This window comes from Cupressus sempervirens, chromosome 3 (genome assembly GCF_028749045.1).
Source record: "Cupressus sempervirens isolate cs-2001-9-10 chromosome 3, ASM2874904v1, whole genome shotgun sequence".
NCBI lineage: Eukaryota > Viridiplantae > Streptophyta > Pinopsida > Cupressales > Cupressaceae > Cupressus > Cupressus sempervirens.
In genome coordinates, this window is record NC_143120.1 from 153,757,070 (window position 1) to 153,765,328 (window position 8,259).

Genomic DNA, 8,259 nt, shown 5'->3' on the forward strand with positions numbered 1-8,259 from the left:
TCATGACATCTCTAACTATTGGAAGTTCAAAGAAATATAAGAATAGAAAAGATGATAGTGATTCAAATTCAAATGATAATGAGGTATAAAAGCTTCAAGTTTTGTTAGCTAGAAGGCTACCAAGAGGTAAAGGAAGATTCAAAGGTAAAATATTGATATGTTTTAAATGTAATAAAGTTGGTCATTTTCCTGCTAGATGTCCTAACAAGAACATGAGTGACAAGAATGACAAGAAGGAGAACAAGTATCAAAGAAATAAGGATCACAAAGACAAAGGAAAGAAGTCATGCTACATTATCGAGGAAGAACACACCGAGTCAAGATCAAATGATGAGAATGAAGTTGAGGAAGTTGTATATGTTGTTGTGAAAGAAGATTTAGATGAGGAAAGGTATGAGAATGAAAAATCTCATATATGTTAGTAAAAATAATACATGGATTATTGATAGTTGTTTCTCACATCACATGATCAATGATATTGATATGTTTGATAAGTTAGAAGAATATGATGGTGGAACTATTAAACTTGGAAACAATGTTCCATGTCTAGCGAAAGGTAGAGGATCATCGATGTTAAATGATAATATTAGATGTGATGATGCTTATTAGGTTCAAGGACTTAAATATAATTGTTGAGTGTTGCACAACTAAATAACACATATCACTCATTGGCATTTTTTAATAGAAAGGTGAAGATATATGATGCCAATGGAAATTTGATTAGAACTAGAGAACAAAAAAGAGGTAATCTATTTTACCTAGATATTACTATGAGTACACATGTATTTTCTATAGTTGAAGATGTACAATTTTGGCATAAGAGAGTTTGTCATGTAAACTTTGAGAATACAATTAAATTGAGTATAAAGAAGAAAGTGAGAGGCTTACCAAACTTGCATAAACTTGATAATGTTATGTGTAAACAATGTCAACTCGGTAAGATGACTAAGTCTAGTTTTTCTAGCAAGTCTCATTCATCTAATGATATTCTTGAGCTAGTTCATATTGAGTTGTGTGGTCTTATGAAATTTGAGAGTCACTATGGTAATAGATACTTTATTATGTTTGTTGACAATTATTCAAGGATGATGACAGTCAAGTTCTAAAAGTTAAATCGGATGCATTTCAAATGTTCAAATGGTATAAGGCTAAAGTTGAGAAGGAAACTAGTAAACAACTAAAATGTTTGAGACTGATAGAGGTGGTGAGTTTATGTCTAATAAATTTACTAATTATTGCATTGAGCATGGAATTAAGAGACAATTGTTTGCACTAAGGACACCACAATAGAATAAAATTGTTATTGTTGATTGGAGTATATATCTACTAATTGAAAATGGAGTTGCACAATTTCTTTGGAGGTAGGTTGCAAGTTATGTTGTTTACACCCTCAATCAAGTTCAATTTAAGAAAGGAACAAACAAGACACCCTATGTACTTTGGTATAGTCATACACCAAATGTAAGCTATTTCAGAATATTTGGAAGCAAGCATTATACTCATAAAGATGCAAGAAATAGAAAGTTTGACCGAAAAGGAGATGAAGGTATATTCCTAGGTTACTCTACTACAAGTAAGGCTTATAAATGTTTGAATAAAGTGACTGACAGAATGATTAAAAGTGAACATGTGAAAATTGATGAGTTTGCAGATAAGAATGATGGGGAGAGCAAGAAAGAACCTGAGGATTACAATAAGTTTGTCTATGTTCAAGATGATGCACCTAATACTACACCCACACACCTAACTAAGTCATTGCAATGGTAAATCGAGCAATAGAAAAAGCAACCAAGCAACAAGAAAGATTTATCGAGAAACTACCTGCATTACACAAGCAATAGATAGAACACATCGAGTAGAATGTTGAGCCTGAACTGAGTAATGATAAGGTTGGAGATCACATAACCGAGCCCATCTTAGAAAAGTATGTGAGAAGGCACCATTCAAAAGATCAAATCATTGGAGACACGAGTGTTATAGTCATAAAAAGAAGTAAGTTGAAGGAAAATACATGTTTGATTGTTGAATTTGAGCCTAGAACTGTGAGAGACGCACTTGAGAATGATATTGGATCAATGTTGTGAATTGGGAGATAAATCATATTGAAAAGAACAATATATGGACACTGGTACTGAGACCCAAAGATAAAAATCTAATTGGAACAAAATAGATAATCAGGAACAAATTGAATGAGAAAGGAGAATTTGTGAGGAACAAGGTTAGACTTCTTTGTAAACATTATGCCCAAGAAGGAGGAATTGACTATGGTAAGACCTTTGCACCTATTTCTAGATTGGAAGGAGGTTAAACACTATTGGCCTATGCAACTTACAAGAGATTCAAAGTCTATAAAATTGATGTTAAGTTTTCTTTTTCTAAATGGAACTATGGAGGAAGAAATCTACATTGAACAACCTAAAGGATTTGTGGAGCCAAATTAGAAACACTTGGTATGTAAACTAAAAATATCCCTATATGGATTGAAGAAAGCACTAAGAGCGTGGTATGAAATATTTCATTCATATTTGATTAGAATTGTATTTGTTAGAACAAGTAACAATAGTACCCTATACTTTAAAAGAGAAGATGAACATAAGGTACTAATTGCAGAAATATTTGTTGATGATAAAATATTTTTTGGGAATGATTTGTTGTGTAAGTCATTTGCTAATCAAATGAGTAAAGAATTTGAAATGTCTATGTTTGGTGATATTAAGTTATTCATTAGTTTACAAGCTCGTCAAACAAATGATGGAATGTGTGTGACTCAATCTAACTATATAAAGAAGATATTGAGAACATTTGGTATGGATGAGTCAAGGCTAGTTGTCACATCTATGTGTCAATGACAGGTAGGAAAGGTCAAGTATTGAGAAGGGGGATGGGGGGATGAATCAGTGCTCAAGCAACAATTTCAATTTTCATTATTTAACTCATAGATTGTACCAACATTGTTTTAATATTCCACATCTAATTGATAGCATAAGAATCTAACCATTAACAATCCATAGGTGTGAAAGTAACTAAAATTTCATACAAGAAAATTCACACACATAGCACAAGGATTTTAGTATCGCAAAAAACCCTTGGTCAGAGGGCAAAATAGTAGTGGGGACGAAACTCACAACTTTTTCACTATAGTAAAAAAGGTTTGTCATTGGTGTTTCCTTCTAATAAACTCACTATGTTAAGAGTGACTAATAAAATGTTAATTGTATCCTTAGCCTATTAAGACTACTCCACTGAGAGATTTAATCCTTACTAGCATTCACCTTGTTAGAGGTTTTATCAAAAGCTCATTAGCGAACTTAATAGTCCTACAAAAGACTCTTCAAATTTTGTAACAATTGATTAGGTATTATATTTAAGATAACTTGAGCTATGTAGTGCTTCTTCCTAAGCTTGTTGTGTAGTGCTTCTTCTTAAGCTTGTTAGATTAATCTTTCCCTTTGTTTTCTCTCTATAATGTATGTTGTCATTGTTTTTTTTGTTTCCCCTCTCTCTCTCTCTCTCTCTCTCTCTCTCTCCCTCTCTCTCTCTCTCTCTCTCTCTCTCTCTCTCTCTCTCTCTCTCTCATTCTCTTTGTTCTATTCTTACTCCCTTATATCATTGCCTATTTGATAAACCTAAACTTAATCATGACCATAGTTCTTAGGATTAGATCAACTCCAAAATTCCTTTCTAAGCTTCTTTGATAATCTCACTTATACTTCTCCAATAGCGTCTTCTTTATTTTGATAGTGTCTTCTTCAATCCGATAGTGTCTTCTCCTTAGACATTTTGACATCAATAACATAACTTTAATGATTTAAAAGAAAAAAAAAAAAACTATACTACCTCATGTCCGTGTCCATACCTACACTCTATCCTTCGTACTCGCCCTTTCATGTAGCTTTATTGTGTACTGATATCCTCTATATTTTTCTTCATGTATTTATTGGTAGTTTATCTCGTGTATTTCTTCTATGGATTCTCTCCCTTTTTATTTATGGAAGCCAATGCCAATAAAAATGACCAAATAGAAAAATATGCAATGAAAAGTTCACAACTATTTTACAATTTACTTACAATATTTGTATACCTAGAATCTACAAGTTGCAATAATGTTTCCCATGTTTTCTTCAGTGCCTGAATAGTCAAAATGAGGTTCTCAATTTGTTTTGCCATGTTCTCCATTCTTCTTACTATTGTTTCTTTTGGCACTTGTATATTGTGTTGTGCTTCCAATAAGCTCAGCTTCATCACATCAATATGAAGACTAATCATTCCCCACTACTTTAAGATTTTGGCAATCAATTTATCTCTCTTTGCTAAGATTTCTCCTTCTCTAGCAATTAAATCTTTTAGCTTCAGTGAATGTTGGACCACATTGACTAATGAGTCCAGCTTCTTAGTATGACTTAGCCTTTCATTCTGAACTTAGATAAGTCGAGTGTCAATATCAGAAGTGAATTTGTCAAAACTATACAAAGCAATATATTTGCTTAATGCATTATTAACAATCTCTTGTAATGCATTTATATTTTCTTGCAAATTCCCTTTTGAATTTTTAACCTTTGCCATCAATCTTTGCCTTGTCTACTTTTCCAATTTGTTTGCGACTTCCTTCACTGGATCTTCTTTTAGATTGCTTCCTACAACTTCCATCCTACCCAAATAAAGTTTCAACTATCTCTGAATCAGTTTCTCTTTGTCTTCTATAACTTCAGGCATAAGATTCTCAAAGATGCATAAATTCTTCCACAATACTTGCCTCTTGATTATTTTAAATCTTCTTTCATCAATCTCGGTCTTCAAATCAAATGCTTTCTTGAATAGTAATTTATCTTTCTTGTTTAGGTTTAGTTTTGGTTGCTTCAATACTTCAAATTGGGGATCATCGCTTTGTGGATCATCATCTATCACATCCTCTTCTTATCATTTCCTTTTGTCTTTAACTTCCACTGATTGTATCCTTCTATAATGATCTTTCTTCTTATCTTTGTCTTTATCTTCATCATCATAGCCATCTTTACCTTTGTCGATTAACTTCTCTACTTTGGTAGTTGTTGGCTGAGATGAGCTCGTTCTTTGAGTGTCACTACTCCCACTCTTTCCTTGTTCTATTTGAGTGTTCGAGTCCTTAGATTGACTCCTTGTTTCATGAGTATCTTTCTATTCAATTGTATTACCCTTAGTAACTTTTGATGTTGTTGGCGTCGGTCTTGTAATTTGCTCCTTCTGTTTGCTCATAACTTTTAATACCTCTTCTGTTGATATTAGCGATTGATTCGTTAGATCAAGTGGCAGTTAACCTACACTATTATTAGTATAATTACTGATTCGCTAACTATAGCCTTGTCAGATGTGTCTTCTTCTTTGTGTTCAATATTATCTGTGATTGTTGTTTATGCTTGAACTTCTGTTATCTTTCCTTGATTATCTCCTTCTAAATATGATTCTCCTTTCCTACCAGTAATATCTTCAATTGTTACTTTCTCACCTGTAGACTTCTTCTCAAATTTTTTGGTTATAGTCCCAAGTATCTCACTCACAGCAAACACATCATTGACATTTGATGTTACTCCTTCTTTATAATTTTTATTCTGCTCTTTCTGCAATTCCTCAATCCAAACTTCTTTGATATTTTGAAGAAAGATAGATTCTTCATCTACCAATGCCATAGTTGTCAATACCCTATTTCTAAATGCTTTGTGATAGTTTTCCATCCAAAAATCTACATCATTAACTAATAAATCAGGTCGCAACTCTTGAAGTACTTATTTCCTTAACTATTCTACTATCTAACATGCAAAGTGCCATCTTGCTAGTAGAGTAGTGTATAGTTCATGTAGCACCTTAACCTTAACATCTCTGGGATATTTGCATGCCTCTTGAAATGTTTTGTGATTATATCTTCAATTAATTTCTTGTCCTCTTCAAATAAACTTTACAAATGAGTCAAGATCCATCTTCCTAACTAGTCATGTCTTAGTAATATACTTTGTGAGTTCTCTAGGATTAGTGGAAATCTTATATATTCTTCATCCAATTTCCTTCCTCATGAAGTTACTTCTTTCTCTAATTAAGCTTTTGGTTTATTCATTGGTGGTGGAGTTTAAACTTGACTCTTAGTCATTATTCTTCTCTCTGTGGTTACTTCTTTCTCTAATTAAGCTTTTGGTTTATTCATTGATGGTGGAGTTTAAACTTGACCCTTAGTCATTATTCTTCTATCTGTGGTAACATGTTGCATTTTTTTCTCATTTCCAATACCTTTCCCTTATTGGTCTTTGTTAATCTTTCTTGAATAACTTCTCCTTGAGTGCTAACTTCAAGATCTTCTTCACGTCCTTCCTCATCTCATTCTGAAGTGGTAACAACTTCTCCTATAGATCGTATATCGGTGCCTTTTCATTTCTATATTGGTGTTGATAGTTGAAGTGTCGATGTAGCTTGTGTGACCTCATGCACTGATAGATTGCTCAATGCCTCCTGTGCAACTCCAAATGTCCTCTTTATATTTTTTGCCTTCTTTGCTAATGGGGCCTCTAAATATTTTCTTTTGGAAACTTCCCCATAAGTCCCAAATCATGTGGCCGAGGTGTTCTTTGGTAGGCTTAGTACATAGTCAACATAACTGACCAAATCTTTGTCTAAAACTTCATAATCCATATAAGGAATGCAAGGCATTCTTAGCTCCACTAGTTGAATCGTGTAGTTATCAGTGTCAACAACAAAAGATAAAGTGTCATTATACCTATTGACAACTTTTCCTAGGATCCGATAATGCACTTCAGTCTTTAGTTAAAAATCTTTGAAGTAGTTCCACATAATTTTCATAAATTCATCACCTAGCTGCTCAACATACTCATTGATTTGATATATAGCAAGTCTATTCTCATTCCATTGTACATTTCCTATGTCGGGGAAACAATTCTTAACATAGAAAGATATACATACAAGTAGAGTACCAAATTTAATATCTTGTTGTGGGTCCTTATTTAACCTTTCCATATCTACACTTAATTGATTAACAACCATACCCGAGAGATCGTATGATTTACACCATGAGGCAATCTCATGTGTTGTCCATATCAATGTTCCCAACACACTATTGGGGTGACATGATTGGTATATTTTGTACCTAATTATCATTGTAGTGAACTTTGTTCCTACATGTTTCACCTTATCTATCACCATGGTGTTGACATTAAGGTGAAGTTATTTTATTAATGACTCACACTTAGTCATTGGTTAAATAGCTACCGAGCTTATCTTGTAGTTTGCTATGTTGATTGAGTAATCTAGGTTCTACCAAGTTCTATAGTTGCTACTGAGTTTTAGAATCAGTATTCAGCTCACACCGAGCAGTATCTACCAAGTTGATCAATGACAGTGCAAACCAAGCTTCACAGTTGTTACCAAGTTTTACAATGTCAATCATAGTCTCTAGTGTCTATTGAGCTCGTAGTGTCAATGATGTGAATCTAATGTTGACCGAAGCAAGGAGGGTCAACCAAGTGTTTCAGTTTATACCAAGCTCATAGTGTTAGTGTTGACCAAGCCATGCAGTGTCAACCAAGTGATTTAGTTTATATGATGAGTTTCATAGTATTCACCAAGTCACTAGTGTTGATCGAGTTCAAACTACTTTGAAGTGATTAGTATGAACTGAGATTCTACATCCACCAAGAGCATGATGATGTTGAGTGTTGACAATGGTTGTTGAGTATCAAAACCTTAACAAGTTTATCTTCAAAACCTAAGTACCAACAATTGGGTCGACTTTTTGATTCTTATTAGTAATCTATGTTGTAGTTGACTTTACTGAATTGTGTTTTGGATTGGTATATATGTAATGTATTGTATCATATCAAAATACCATAAAAAGAAGTAATGATGTGAATATAGAGAGAGCATAAGTGAAAAGTGAAAAGGCTATAAGTAGTCTAAGGAGCAGAAATGATTTATCTATCATAGTAAGGTGATCATTACATTTGAAAGGAATCTCAACCAGCAAATTAGACTTGCAAATCAAAGATCAACCACTAGTTCATGCTAACAGGTGTATCAATTAAATCTTTTAACAAGGTAGACTTAACAATCTTTTTCAAATCTTTGTACCGAGTGCATACTTCATTGTATGTTTTGTAAATCCTTTCACAAGGTGGATCTAGTAGTCCTTATTTCTCTTAACAGGGCGAATCATCAGAAGTGATCAATTGTAAGCCTTAACCAGCCAACTTTATACTGTAGTACTAAAGCTTGTGGGTATCA